We start from the raw sequence: 15,997 nt of genomic DNA, 5'->3' as shown, positions 1-15,997 counted from the left end.
CAGGAAGCCTCTGTGACATCGCGGGAAATGTTACGTCATAATCATTCGCCAAGGGAAGTTACGACTGGACAACAGCGCAGATTTCCTTCTCACGTTGAGGCTGCAGCGCCATCGGGGTATGGTTCGCACGGCGACTCCAGCTATCGGACTGCATAAGAACCTCGCCAAGCATACCACCATAGGTCATCGCCCTCAATCGCCGTTCTTACTATTCCTGAGGTCTCGACAAGCGAACTTGCAACACATGTGGGCCACTGGGAGTCTGAAACTTTTACGGCCAAAATCACTCCGGCAAATCGGTAATTTGCCGAGGTACCGCAGAGTTACTATCAATAACGTGAAGCTTCTACATACAGAACAAGCCAATGACCACGAAAGATGAGTCGGGTAAGGAGCAGTTTTATACCGCAGCTGTCTATGATCCAGCAGATCGTTTCCGACGACAGACCAAGCGTAGACCTACAATTTTCAGCTCATATAAAAAATTCAAAATAAAATAAATATACAATATAAAAACAAGGTCAAGGCCTCCAGTATTTTGATATAAGACGTGTTGTATTGACCCTGAAAAAAATTGTGGCTGATTCCTCTGTCATAGGAATCGGTAAAACACGAAATAAAATGTCAAGCGAAATCTGCAGCTGAGCATGATTTGCGGGTTGGCGGCTGTCTTGTGGGTGTGCTTGGCGAGCGACATCCTGCTGGTGGGTCGCTTCGGCAGAGGTGTACTGGCGTCATTTCCGTAACGGATATTACGTCAGTAAAATGTTGGTGTATCCCGGCATAAAACACTTTCGTGTTAAAATATAAAACCCAAAAACGAACAGCCCTAAGTATTACGCAGAGTTACTAGATATAGTAGTTGCGAAACTTCCAATAGGCCCCATGTATCAAAAAGTGGCCCCACGGTTGGTCCGCTGTTTTGGATATTCCTGTACAGTGGCGCCACCTATTGGTGACAAAATGAACTGTACAACGCGGTTCGCCGCTTGACGAGTTGGGCGAAAAATGGCATTTGGGTGCTTACGTAAATTGTTTGCGCCGAAGAAGCCGAAAGTGTTCAACCACGCAAGTGTTTTATGCATTTGAACCAAGAGAAGTAAAAAATTGGGTCTGTATGTGCAACAAGATGCGTTGTCCCCTGCGCAGTGTCGTCTGCTGCACGTCATTTGCGGTCTTCAGGCGGCAAAAAAGGGTTAAAAATTCGCTTCGAAGGCTTGACGCAAGCTTGAAGAGATTATTTAGAGCCACTTGATCAGATACTGGATTAGTTTTGGCATACACTGTGACGTAGGCCGAGCTATAACTGCAAATTTAGTACTTCAGGCAGGGCCTATGTTGTGCCGCAGTGTTCTCACAAGCGCCAATAGGTCGAGGCAGTTGAACATACGCACATACTATCGCAACAAAAAAAAAACGCAGTTAGGAAAATAATGAATAACTTATACCCGTGCCACACGTACATGAAAAATGACATTAAGTGTTTAAGGCCTTAACTCCCTGAGATACCGAATGACATTATTTGGGCAGGCCGTTCTACACGGGAAAACGCAAAGGCATTAAATGTATTAGGCATGATGGTGATCATGGCCAAAAAGAGAAATGCACTCATATTTTAGAAGTCTTTAACGCAGAGAAAAACGTCTTACAAGGGTTAAACATGTTTTTTGTGAATGAAAACGTTATGAGAAATGGTGTTCTTAAAAAAAATGGTGTGAGCCATTTCTAAAAGTGGCTTCAGCAGCTGCCGTCGCCTGCCAGCGGTAGCCAAAGACGAAAAATTGAAAACTATGAGTTACATCATGTTATGCCTTTTGCCGCTGTTTTATTAAACTCTGTGTTTTTCAGAACTTCGCCACCGAGAGTGCACAAAAAATCGTCTGATGTCGAAGTTCAGCTACGTTTCCGAATCAACACTCTGGTGCTGAGAGTTACGTTGGTTTCATTTGGTGCTCACCGCGTTCGAGAGTCGGCGTTCGTGAAGGCGAATGAGTTGTGTGGAACTCCTTGAACCAAAAGTGACATTAGACCGAATGGCATTAGATTTTTGCGTGTAGCAGTGAATTAATGGCATTAAAACTTAGGACACTGAGCACTTAATTCATTTTTTGTGTACGTGTGGCATGGGTAAGGAAAGTACAAAAATAAAAAATAAATATCGACATTTGAAACAAAATTTAACGTAAATTGGCAGTTTGAATAATTTGTTTGTTTTTTGGATAGTTCGTGCGGTGGCCGCAGTGCGGGCCATTTTTTGAGGAGGAGTTTCGCAACTGCCTACATCGAAGAGCTCCAAGTATAATGTACTCTTTGGTTCGAAACGTTGCTTCCCCGCAAGAAGACCCTGTGTGCAGGGGTGCACCCTTTACAGGCCGCTTGCTTCGTTGTACAGGCGTCACGTGACGGATATGACGTCTCTCAAATGTCTGTGCACCCCAGGATGAAACACCTTCGTGTTAAAAAAATTGGCTCCAATACACGCTGTGAACGTGATTGGAAAGCTAAGCTGTTAACGACCCTCACAACGATTCCACATGCGATGTCACTTTAATTCACACGCGCGGCTCTAGAAAGAGTGAAACCAGTGATTCTGCCGGCCGTGACCTGGGATTCACAGGGACGCCGTCCCTAACGCAGCAGCATCGGCCACGGTCGGGCTAGAGCGGCGGATGCCGCTGCTGTAGCCCGGCCGTGCGTCGGAAGAAAGAAAACGGAGAGGAGCACGTGTTTCGAAGGGTGAGGCAGCTGAACCAACCATCCTGATGTGCTAGCTCGGGGTTACACCACCGCGCGACACAAGCGCAGACGCCGAAACAATCAGGCCTCCGAGCCTTGTGATTCCCATTTATACAGATTTAAACTAGTTTCATAAGTTTGAGAATTGCGGGTAAGCTGACAGAACATTTATAACCGCTATTTTCAGAACCAGTTGCTCCATCCGTCTTTTGCAACACCTGTTAAAACCCAACCGAATTGGTATTCAGAAATTTATGAAACGCAGTTCCATTCGTGACAAGTAGTGCGCGAAAGCTGGCGTTTCTCCAGCGGCCAGATGTCTGTAAGTGGTCTCTAAATTTTGTTTTTTCCCGCCCTGTAAACCAATCCTTAATGTATCTTTGCCGTACGACCACTTAATTCCGTCGGGTCCGGGTAACCCAAAAGGTGCTGCCGAACAAATTATTCAAGCAGTGCGAAGTAAACGCCCAATGGACGCGAAGCTGCGCCAAAACAGGCCCAACGCCGTCGCTAAAGCAGACGACAAAACCGACGGAAGGGTTCCGCCGACGCGCCCGCCGGGGTAGCACGGGGAACACTGGGTCGCGCCCTGTCGCCGCGCGATCTAAACTGTGCTGAGTGAGTGAAAAGCGCCCTCCGCCTTCCCAGCCGCGTTGGGAGTTTCTTGTCCCGCGCGCCACGAAAGAATCATTGGCTGGTAGAGGTAGAAAGCTTTGCTTTATAATGCCATCCCAGCAACGCATTTGTGTATAAAGGGAAAGCAGACTTAAGGGGATCGGTGCAATCTTGGCCTCTGTACGCTGGCTTTCCCACATTGTAAGTTTCACAGTGAAGCATGTCTATCTACGGAGGGAGTGTGGTGACAGCCCCACTTAATACTTCCCTCCACCGCCGCCGCCTCTTTCCCCAGCCGTGTATGCCGTATTTGCACGATCATAACGCGCAACCTTTTTTGCTAAAAGTAACCTTCAAATTAGTGCGCGCGTTTCAATCATCAAGATGAATGCAAGGCAACCACGATTGCCAAACTCTCCCCGTGTAGACAGCTGACTTATAACCGTCGCAGATTCACCAAAACGTCGCCAATCCGGCTTTCTCCGCAAAAAAGCGAGCCTATTTGTTTATACGTAGGAGTGACGGTAGACACTCCCACGCAGCTTTCCCTTACCGGATTTTTATAACAGCGTATTGCGCAAGCGCTGGCGCGTAATGCGTTGTCAAGTCGCGGCCCATTTCGACAGCGACAGCCCAAAGAAATAAACAAGGAGAAAGACTGGCGGGGTAATAGACATAAGCCAACGCTCTTCCAGTCCCGGCCTTGCGGCCGCAGCGGCGGCGGTCAAAAAAGCACGTACACACATCGCGCACGCACGGACCGACAGCCGCTAAACAAACCGCCACCAAAGCGCTACGTCGCGCGCGCGCGGTTCGTACTTGACCCCGCGCGTAACCCACATCGACCGAGCTGCGGCGGGCGAGCCTTTGATTGAAAGGCCACCTGTTCGTCGGGCAGCACCGACGAAATCCGCGCGCACGAACCGTACGCTCACGCGTTCCGCCTCCAAGGCCTGCCGCAAATTGTCCCGGGGTTTATATTACCCGGCAGTGCTGCCGTTTCGTTCGTTCGCTTGATCGTTCTGCCATCTTTTTCCGGGCCGTTCTGTTTCGTCGGTTTACCGCGGAATTGGTCGATCGACGGAGCGCCCCGGCGGTTGAGGCTTTCCAATGCCGTCCGTATATACGTAGTCGGCTGTCCTTCGGGTCGCACCCGACACTCGCTTCGTTATCGTTTTGCATAAAAGGGTGCTCCCGGTAGCCCTGTCCGACGTTAGACGGCTTGTCGACTTATCCCGCTTTCAAGCCCACCCTGTGCTCCCCACAGCTACTGTTTTGCAGCCCCTGCGTCTTCCTTATAGTATGCAGATAACAAGATTACAAAACCACCCCCTCACCACCTTCGCCTGCTTTCTTTGTAACAAAATCTACATAACAGCGACTGCTTCTCGTGCTGCTGTCGAAGAAAACAGCGGCGGTTTTAGAATCCCACTGAACGGGCATGGCTTACAGCTGGCGCCCTTGGTGACCTTCTGCCTGTCAGCCTGTGACCGACGGATATTTTTGTAAAGTTGTTTCGGTTTCGGTTCTGTGAGCCTGGGTGAGCAGCGCCTGCCTTGGCCCCCTGCCGCTTTTGGTTTCAGTTAGATGGTGTGCCTCCATCAAGTCCCCGCCGTATGCGGCCCTGAACCGTCAGCTCACCAGCCCATTCTCCGGGGTGGCCTTTGTTTATTCGATCCGCGCGTGGGTGTGTCGAACGGAGAAGGTACCGAGCTGAAGTCTTCCAGTCGGTTTCTTTCAAAGCTTAGAAAGCACATGACTGATGGAGACCGACGCAAGAGAGATGAGCCAGTCGCAGCCGAACCTGTTGATAGAAATAACAGAACGAGGAGGAGGAGGAGGAAGAAGAAAAGCTTTATTAACGTACAAGACAGGGTTGAAGGGAGGGAGAGACTGTTAAGCCTCTCTAGCGTGGGTGGTGTTGCTTAGTCTGGGATCCCATCGGTCGAGACCGCCGCCCGTGACCGCTGGACGATAGCCCGCTGAGACTCCAGGTCCGAGCAGTCGGACAGGGCCGCCTTCCAGCTTCGTTGGCCTCATTTTGGCTTTTATTCCTGGGATATATTCTTTGGCCGCACGCTACGCCCTTTCAGAGAGAAACATAATCTGGTCAGATCCTACCCTCCACCACAAGTTTCTCTACTCCCTTCACCCTCAGCTGTCGTCAAGACTTCCTTACCAGCTCCCCCGTCAGCAAGAAACATTATTTCATCGGCTCCGACTTAATGCAGCGTACACCAACAGCTACCGCTTCCGCATTGGACTATCTCCCGATTCCAGGTGCAACAAATGTGCATCGGTAGACACAATTGAGCATCTTTTACTCTACTGTCCTGCCTACAAGGACTCTAGATGAATCTTGCTACACAACGTTGCACGCATAGGTTATACGCAAGGACCAGTGACCTTAAAAACCATTTTAGGGCCCTGGCCGTCTTCTTCTCAGCAGCGCCTTGCCCTAAAATTTCTGTTTTCGTACCTCAGCCACACCGGCTTAATTCAAAAACTTTAAATCTATTCACTCTGAGAGTTTTGCACTTGCCTTTTTCTTAACCTGAGTTCGTTGGCCCTCTAGAAGCTTGAATCTCTTTTCTGCCCTCCTTTCTCTTGAGCCTTTCTTCCTTTTCCCCCCTCCCCTAACAGAGTAGCATGAAGGCGATTTTTTACGCCGGCTAAACAATCTCTTTTCTAATAAAGAGCTTCTCTCTCTATCCTGGGATATATTGGCAGGCCCATAGCATGTGGTATGTATCTGCCCACTGGCCGCAGAAGTTACAGGAACCCGAGAAGGACTGGTTGTTAATTGGAGCCTTGCGGGGATGTAGAATAATCCCATCTGCAGCCTGCGAAGATAACGTTTCTCAGTTCTATCCAGGCACTCGGCAGGCACTGGGAATGCCCGCCTACCCAGGCGCGACCTCAGAGAATGTGGTTAGCGGGTAAGGTGCACGTGCAAGGTCAGAGCCTGGGAAGTCAGAGGAACTCCGTGAGAGAGAAGCTTGGGCGGCTGTATGCGCTGCCTCGTTCTCCTCTACTCCCTGGGGACCAGGTACCCATACGAGTTGCCTTACGGTGTCGGATATTTCTGGATTGACATTGGTGAGAATTTTTCCATCACAAAGTGCTACCCGACCCCTCATGAAATTTCGGCAAGCTTGTTGTGAGTCATAAATTATGTGCCTTCCGTCAGAGTGAGTGGCGGCCAGTGCTATAGCCGTCTCTTCAGCAAGCTCAATTTTGCTGGCCTTCGGCGATAGTGCATCCACCTGGGTTCCCTTGTGCAGGACCGCAACCGTACAGGTGCTTTTTGATCTGGAGCCCGCTGCGTGTACATATAGTACACGCCTTCACGGGTGCCGTGTTGTTTTGTTATGGCTGTTGCCCGGGTTTGGCGTTTTCCTAAGTTTCGGTCAGGGTGCATGTGACGGGGAAATGGCTTAACGACGTGTTTACGGCACCAGGCGGGAGGAATGTCCGCTCTGTCTTCAGTAGTAGGGGGTAGAGCGATGCGGAGATCCTCAAGGACCTGCCTGCAGTAACTGTCATTGGCAGTCGCATGATTTGGCTCGTGTGCTGAGCCTCTATGAGCTGAGTGATCGTATTGTGCATCCCGAGCTGTATTTAACTGTCAGGGGAAGTTTTAGAAAGGAGTCCAAGGGCTATATTAACAACTGTCGTGATCATAATGTATGTCCAGTTTCCTTAGATCGCCCGGTGATAGCTTGAGATAGGGCACTGCATACGTTATGCGGCTGATGACGAAGGCCTGTACTAGGCGGAGCGTCTCGCTTTCCTGAAGACCACCGTGTTTGCCAGATACTCGACCGATCATGCAGCTGATTTGTTCACACGTGGATCTAAGTTTACTAAGGGCAAGGGCGCTATTGTCTTTGTTATTAATTTGCAGGCCCAGCACGTGGATGGTCTCCACTTCGGATATCTGAGTGCGTCCAAAGTAACGTGAATTTTAGGCACTTCTACTTTGTTCCGGGCGATGTGAAGCACCTCGGATTTTGCCGGCGCTCACTGGAGGCCGCATTCCTAAGCGTATGTGTGCACTAAGGTAGCCGCCTGGAGGAATTCGTCGATTTCTCCGGCGCTTCCGCTTGTTGCCCACAAGGCTTTCTTATAACGACGGGGAAAGGGGCCACAAAGACAAAGCACAAGTACGGTTCGTTAAAAAGACTGCTCTGTCCCGGTAATACTGATACCAAGTTTATCGCAAACTTGAAACCAATAATCGACATTGTCGCGAGGACATCTCTATAACGTCACGATTCCTCTATGACGTCACGGAATCTTGTTTGGGTGACTGGAGGCCCTAAGCCACCGCCAAGAAGCATGACTGGGAGGTTAATTTGGGGCCTCTAGTCCCGTTTGATCGTATCACCTCGGTTGTAAAGTGCAGTTAACACACTGATAACCAGAGTTACTGAATATATACCAGTTGCGAAACTCCGCATAGGTTCCATGTATCAAAAGCCGGTCTTTGGTTGCCCCCCTACGACGGGGCAAGCACAGGGCAATTCGACTAGCCTGTCGTCTGTCGGCAGAACGTTGAAGTAGTATTCAGGTGCTTGCGGTTGCTTCCGGAAGTCATAAAAAGAAATGCCGCAAAAACACAAGTAAATTTCACCTAATTAATGTATTCTAATTTAAAAAGCAATCTTTGTTTTACAAAAAAAAAATTGAATAATAGTAGTCCAGCGAAGTTCATTTTTTATCTCCTATAGGTGCCGCGGGCGTCGACATGCACCTTAGCTTCCACGGAGCAGGGGGGCTAGCGCCGCCCGGATCCTCAATCGGAGTTTCGCAACTGTATATATTCAGTAACTCTGGTGATAACTACGTTTCTAGCGCTGGCCCAAATAATCCGCAACTCCTTCCCATAATACATCACTCGAGCGCGAAATTTGAACTGTGAAAGTGTAGCTTGCTGGTACAGTTGGTCCATTTTGACGCTTTGAAAATGTAACTATTCTGGGTGAAGGGAGAACGACAGGGGAGAGAGAAATACTTGAAGCGTTATATATCAGACAGCAAGAAGAAGGAAACTGTGTAAGTGTGCCGTCTATTGCCTTGAGTGATAGAGAGAATGCATTCCTGCAATGCTTATTAGGGTGGTTGCAATAAATATTGCGTGTACCTGTTTGTGCTAAAAACTTTGGGCTTTGTTGATCGCAGGATGTATCATTCTTCAAATATATGTTCAGTTGTTGGTCCAGCGAGCGTTTTGTCCTTTCTTTTACTGTGACTTCGCATTTTTTCGGTGGTTTTTCCAGAACGTCAGAAATGTGAACGTTCTTCAACATTTCTTCCGTTTTTCTTTTGACGAAAACAACGTCTTTCGTGGCGGGAATTTCTCTGCGCAAGTTACCAAGGGCTAGCTCTCTTAAACACACGAAGGCAGTGTTTCGTATTCATGGCCCCTTTAACTGTACTTCGCTTTAAAAAAAAAAAAAGAGGTCTCGGGCCATAAACTAAGAGGGTACGGCTGCACCAGGGTGGCGTCCGTCTGTTAGGCGCGCCCGCTAAAGCGGAAGTCTCGAACGGTTCCCATGTTACCTGCTATTGTTCTGCCAGCTTTCACTTTCGGCTGTGCCTATAACTCGACCGAAGCTGAAGATCGTACAGTTCCGGATGTTTGCTGGGACGGCAAAGACGTTTCTGGTGTCGCCACCGTGGCTGCGGTACAACGCGCTGGTCACGTCTCAGACGACAACAACGGAGCTAAATACAACGGGCTCAACCATGGAGAAAGACAAGCAGAGCCAGCGACGGGGTAATTATGGAAAGCAGAGTCGTTTGTAGCGCGGTTGTGTTCTGCGCGGTTACCGTTCAGACGATAGCGGCTTCCTCCTACGGCGTATGCAAAGGAGTTGTGGAGTGTTTTATTGTTTGTGCCTCCGCGCGCTGAGCAACCGGGAACGAAGTGGCGGTGACTCTAAAGCCGCAGACGCCGTAATCTATGACGTTCTCTGTCCCACTTCGAAGCGGACAAAGTACCGTATACGCGTGACTCACGAAGCAGCGGCGTCTGTCGCGTCGAAGATTTACGGAGATTCGAAAGCTGACGTGCGGAGTTAATTTTAACTCCTTACCAGCGGCATTGCGAAGCAAGCGTCTGGTGTGCATACGTACCGCAGACTTTTGCCAGCTTGTTTTTTTCTCTCGTTTTTATCACTTCATTCGCCAAACATCCCGATTTCAACCTCCCCCGAGATGCATATTTGATACTTTCTATCAAAAAATGATTCTGTTCAATTCTTCAGAGTTTTATTGTCCGGTAGCATTTCTTTGTCGAGGCGCGCACGCACGCACGCACGCATATCACTCTCCCTCTCCCTCTCTCTATTTGGCTGTGTCAGCTCGGGAGGATGCAAAATGACTGCTTTTTTATAAACGGCGTATTTGGTGCTATCGCACTAAATGGGGATGGACATAGATGACATGGACAGACTACAGCAAAAGTAAATGACCAGCTGTATAGACAAGGCATGCCTAGCAAAGGAAATAGCCCTGCATGCAGGTGTGAAGCGTTGACTCTAAACCCCGGCGTATATCGGGAGGGTCAAAGGAGGTGTCGATGTGTTCAGGTATCCCACTAGGTGGCGCCATCTGTTACCGCTCCTGAAAGCTAATGCGCGAGTAGTTTTCCTTGTCACGAGAAACCTCGTGTATGTAATGATAATAATTGAAGCTGTAATATTGGGGTCTTTGACCAGCATCCTTATCGCCATCGTTATCGCCATCATTACGACTTTCATCCGGACTTCGCCTTGATAAATGTAAACTGTGGCAGTCCCTGTGAAGCAGATTACAGTGTGTTAACAGGATTAGTTGTTATTAGATACTAGTGGTCGGTTGTATTCAATTTTCACCAAAAAGGCTACTTTTAATGAAATATTTAAGGGTGCCCCTCGTAGGTAACAAGCTTGGCGCCCCATAACGAATACATCGCAGCGTAGTAAGAGAATTTCTCCGGAACAAATTGAGAACAAACGAATTGTATCTGCCACTGGAAATGAAAAAAAAAGAACTAGTTACTTGGGCACGTGACTTACATTAACAATCGTAAGGTGACTTAAAACACAGCCTTCGGTGCCTCTCATAACCAAAGGACAGCTTCGGTGCACAGATCTCCTTGTTGTATTGGATTGGATTGGATTAGAAAAGACTTTATGGAAAAACATCCTGTAGTAGGCGGGAGCTGATTTACGGCTCCGCTTATCTTCAAGGCGTAATCATCGGCTCCATAGCGAGCGCCATCAAAGCGGAATAAATTGATCAAATACCCGTGCACGGTGTTATCCATCTCAAAAAGGATTATCTCGACCATTCGCCAATAATTCACAACAAAGTAAATTACCTCTTCCGCAAGAAATAAATGGACGAGTGGGATAAGTTACACTGGAGGTAAAAGGACATCGAAGATGTCAGACCTTTTGTTCATTTTAAATAGTACTTTTACCGGCGACACCAATGTAGGTGCAGGGGAAATCGTGAGGGTAAAAGCACATGCAAGCATATAAAATTTGCTGGGCGCAACAAAAGAATTAACCTGAACATAAAATTGATGCAATGCGCTACTGTCACCCAGAGTGCTTGGAGCTTTTTGTGCACCATCTTTACAGTGTTGCCTTCCGGTGATAATTAACTATGAGGCTACTACTACATTGGTTTGGTGACGAAAAATTCAATGTTGAATTCGGAGGCATTAGTACTAGTAATATAAGTAGCTAGAGACACAATGGCTGATTTCGTTGCACTGCGGACTTAAGAAATACACGGAAATTGCAAAAAGCAAGCTCAGCCGTTTTCTATACCTCTAAATAGGAAATTTTAAGAACTCCGCCTTATAGAATATCATACATTACGGACTGACAGCACTGTTCAAATTTCACGGATCTAGTCGTGGTGTTCTTAATCTGGGCAACGATTATCAGTTCATTTGCGACTTATGACGATCAGTAAATCAGTTAGACACCCAGTCACGTAACTTATATTTGCTGGTGGCGTACACGAAGGTTCAGAGCATGCACGTGTTCTGTTTTTAGAGGCGAAGTCCCTTCCGGTATCGGGCTGTCGGCGTCTGATGTCGTCGTCGTCGTCTCATGTCGTCGTTTTATCATGTAGTCACGGCACTGTAACACCGGGACGCTCCTTTTCCAACGCCTCGCGCTAGACCGTAACGCGTACTAGGAGAGCGCACCAAAACATTCATTTTTCAACGCCTCGTGCTAGAACGCTTCGTGCTTCAAAGACACGAGAATTTTATGACAAAGCTGTATACCACTGACCCCCAATGGTTTCATCTCCGTGGGAAAAAATGCCAAGACGCCAAGATTACACTTACACACTGCATGCTTCGCCCCTGCCCCTGCAGGTTTCACGTTAGTGGAGAGGGCCCGGGACATTTATCACAACTACAAGCTCCCTCGCATTTTCTCCAACACCGATCAATCGCCTGAACTATATCTTCCGTGATTGGACGTCCGACCGTTGACAGCTGTGGCACTCGTACGCGGGTCCAGGCGCTGCAAAGCTGGTGTAAGCTGCAGACACAATGTGGTAGTGTGTAGACCTTTTTGTTTTTCATTTTTAAGCCCTGATAACATATTCGGATGTATCGGGCTGTACTGCACATGTGCAGTTGGGTGATTCTGTCAACTGCGCCAGTTAAATCGGCGCTATCACCGCCTAATGACAAGATGGGTGCTCCCAGCAAGAAGCTGAAAAGGTCTACAGGAAGCCTCAGTGACATGCTTTGGAGAAAGGGTTTGAGGAAGAAGAGGCAGTAGCCGTTCGCTACGGCCTATGCCATTTACTATTTGAGTAGACTTGGAGCGGGGCACCTTCAGTCTCAAATTCTTTGCTCGTATACACAATCAACATCTCGCTTTTTGTGTCCACCAATGGCAAGCCTTACTGTTTCCTCGCTAGTTTTTTCTGCGATTGCTGTGGTCTAGCTTTTTGCAGTCGAAAGAGAGAGAGAAAGAGATAGTAGGAATTGGTTTATCGGAGATGTTCGCTCCAATGTAAAGTGGAGCTGGCCACTCCAAACATTGCAATAATGAAGTGATGCAGTGGAAGTCTGAAGCAACCATGCAGTAAACAAAATTTAAAGCAGTTACACTCAACGTGAAAGCTGTCAGAAGTGCTGAGCAGTGATTCACCAGAGAGGCTGTGGCGCCGTTATCCGCTCGTTGCTACCCCCCTTACGGTCTTCCTCTCCCTGTCTCACTCCTATGTTGGTGAATTCAACAGAGGTCTGCCCAACGCAATTCAAATTTCCCGCCTTTGAAGTGCTAGCACGCCCTCAACCTGGAACAGCACGAGCGGGAATTCTGTTCTTTTTGTGCTTGCGTTCATCTCGCACGTGCCGGAGCCTTACTGCGCAGTTTTGAAGTCGTGTCTTCTGCTGCCACTTTTTTCGCTAACTATCGTAAAAACCAACCCAACGAGCGTTCCCAACTAAATAAATGCCGGGGCTGCGGGTTGATTACCCAGATTTTTGCTTCAAATGTACCTGCAGCTTTCTTTGCGCTAAATAACGGGGAGATGTATGACAAGTGCCGGCGGTTCAGGAGTTTCGAACGGCTATGACTATAACTGCCTGTTTTTGAAGCATCTGTTGGCCTGGGCCAACAGACGGCGTGGGCCTCTGTTTGGGTTCGTTATGTCACTACCTCGCCTGACTGCGGTGGTGACTAGACATCGTGGCAGCGAACGAGCTACGGCGACAAGGTGAGACTCTGACGGGCTCTGCACTTAAAACTGCATTGGAAACAACGACCACTGAAAGGTCTTATGTCCGCTCAGGAAAAAATATGCTAGGCCCAGTATAAATACGCCTACATACAGTATCAGCACGAACGGCGTTACTTCACCGCGAGGATAGCTAAGCATTCATCCGAAGCTTTTAGAAGGGCGACTACACTTGAACGACTGAATCCATACGATGCGTCAAGGGCTTTGGCATTGACCTTCATCCCGTCCACTGCGGTGAAGTCACTTTGTTGCCGCTCCTTCCAGGAGGCCAGCCGTCATGTCCGTTGGTGCGTAACGGCGAACTGCTCAAACAGAGCTCCAAGCTACTCGAGCCACTGGTCACGGGACAATAACGGTCGACCAAGCAAGACCGCATGGCCCAAAGTTTGCGTCGACCGGCAATCGCTTGTCTTACGTCTACGGCCACCGGGCGAAGTAAAGACGAGAGAGAGAGGGAAACAGACGCTTCTCTCGGTCACGTGGTTCCCAAAGGCCCTCCCGAGGAGAGACAGGTTGATGGGAGTTCTTTTCTCACTTGCAAGACGCTCGCTCTCCTCTTGCGCGTCGCTCCTCCTCGCCGATTTCTTCTCCCATCTTCCAGCTCTCTCTCTCTCCTCCGTAGAAGGCCGGCGAGGGAGACAAAACGATGCAGTTTCTTGCCTGCCGGAGAAGCAAAAAACGAGCCGCGTCAGTCGAGCACCCAGCGTGGTCACGCGTGGGACTGCGTTGAGCGCGCGTGCTTTTCGGCCGGCCACCGCTTTTGCCGGCTGTCATTGCATCGCGGTTCGGTGGAGCTTGTCCTTCTCCTACCGGGCATCCCTGCGGTGAACGGCGTCTGGATTGTGCTTTTGCTGACCACGTATTCTGACCCGTTCGTTGCCTGCCTTGTCTTCGGTTTGTGCGATGGAACTCCGCGCGGGAGCGCCCGGAATCATCGCATCGAACGCAACCACGGCACCTCCGAGCTCCGGGATTTCTGGGCGTGAAAACAGCGAGTGACCACGGTGGGATTCTGACCCCTGCAGGATACAGTGCCGAAGTGCCGTAGAATTTTTGCTTGAGAGAGCTGTGTGCACTGCAGTGAAAGTGATTAGAAAGCCGTGGGAACGAAGTCGTAGCCGCTACTGCCAACCGGAACTCGGAAAGGCGTGGAATTTTCTGCTGTCTACCAAGGTAACGTTGAAAACTGCTCCTTTATTTTCTGTTCTTCTACTGCAATTTATTTTCGACACCATTGTCGTATTCCAAATCGACGGTGTAACCACACACTACCACAGTAATCTTGTATCGTTAGTCATACTCCTATCCATCTCGCGTAGCAAGCTTTCCTGCTAGCAGGGTTGAACTCTCCGGTTCTTAACAAAGAGCTCTTACTTTCAGCTTATCTCGGGACGCTAAAAATTACTGCTACGTAGGCTCTCCGATGTCTGACCAGGTTACTGTATGCTCTTCGCGTCACCAATCCGCTTGCCGACGCGGGAAAAACTGCCACACTTAATGTCTAATCGACACTGCGGATGATTTTTGGTTAGCACTCATAAAGTTCATATTCATTGTGAGAAACACTGCGCCAAACACGTGACAATCAATCATTAAAGTTTCGAGTAAGGAAGTAAGACGTTTGCACTCGTATTTTGTGAAACAGAGCAATCGTTTTTCTGCTCCGCCGGCCTCCTGCCCAAATTACGAACACGTAACGGGAATCTAACCCATGAACTCATGCTCGGGAATGGTGGAGCGAATGTCTAATTGTAACCAATAATTTTTTTAAATATTGGTCTGGGTTTATTTGCAAGCGGAAGGGCGAACGGACTCTGTAAAAACAAGTACTTCTTGACTCTTTGGGTTTTGCCCCAAGAACTCAGGTGGTATATTTTATAGTAATTTCTATTTTGTGATACGTCTAGTAAATTTGTGGACGAATCGCCTCTTCACCGGCATTGCATTTCATTGTGGTTTTGTTTGTTAGCTTGTTCGTTCGTTCGCTCGTTCGTTTGTTTGTTCGCTTGCTTGCTTGATTGCTTGAATTATCTTGATTTTGAAGAAACGCCACGGCAGTCGATGGCTATGCAGTGCTGTGGACAGTTCTGCAAACAGTTTTCGTTAAAACACAGCTATCACTACTATCTTTACATACCGCACACTGGACAGTGACAGTAAACGAATTTTACGCCACGCATGGCCGCTGTACACGTCAGTGAAGTTCCGAAAAGAGCGTAGCAGATCGAGTTCCGCTGGACGGTGAACGGCGGTAAAGAGTCATTGAACAGTCTTCGGCGGAAGTTTTTAGCCCACATACAGCATCGGATCTAAAATACTCTCCTCACTAACGCGGAAGGTGGATGAGGTGGTGTGATATTGTGATCTTTGAGGAATAAAATTCCACTGCTCATTCCACCGGGCGACACATTAGTGTCCCTCAACAGCGGAACGGGGTCGCACTCACAATTCTTCTCGTTGTGGTAGACATGACAATAGGAGTTTGGAGAGTTTGACGGAGTAACGTGCCAGCAGATAAATTTCTGCTCGCAACCAGGCAAACATCATATTTTGTGCAAGAAGGAAATACTATACTAGAAACAACGCAGCATCACTAGGTCGAAGTTCTCACCCCATACGTCCGTACAGGCCCTCATACTGTCCGTAAAATACACGCCCCTATACTTGCGTGAAGCGTGAAACGTTGTCCACTTACTATTGGTTCGTAGAGTGGCAACGCCGGATAACTCGGCGCAACATTTTGTTTTTATCAACTGCCGATGCAGTTGATGCAGTTGACATGTTAAAGGGGCCGTAAACACAGCACACAACCTTGTTTAATTGGAAAGAACTGGCTCTCTTGGTAGCTCACTCAACTCCATTCAAGCCAGCCACT

General features: G+C 48.5%; 1 protein-coding gene across 1 annotated transcript in view; it reads left to right on the top strand.

The window, feature by feature from the left end:
* Nucleotides 1–13,793: 13,793 nt before the first annotated feature.
* Nucleotides 13,794–15,997, top strand: part of Mwh (multiple wing hairs) — a 178,683-nt gene continuing 176,479 nt past the window's right edge. Inside the window, exon 1 of the mRNA XM_077670208.1 lies at nt 13,794–14,295. The gene's annotated coding sequence lies outside the window, so the exon portion shown is untranslated. The remainder of the gene's footprint in view (nt 14,296–15,997) is intronic.

The sequence above is a fragment of the Haemaphysalis longicornis genome, unplaced genomic scaffold (genome assembly GCF_048455015.1).
Source record: "Haemaphysalis longicornis isolate Haplotype H1 unplaced genomic scaffold, Haemaphysalis longicornis Haplotype H1 scaffold_5, whole genome shotgun sequence".
Classification (NCBI taxonomy): Eukaryota; Metazoa; Arthropoda; class Arachnida; order Ixodida; family Ixodidae; genus Haemaphysalis; species Haemaphysalis longicornis.
Note: the sequence above shows the minus strand (reverse complement) of the source record. Positions and strands in the feature narration are given on the sequence as shown.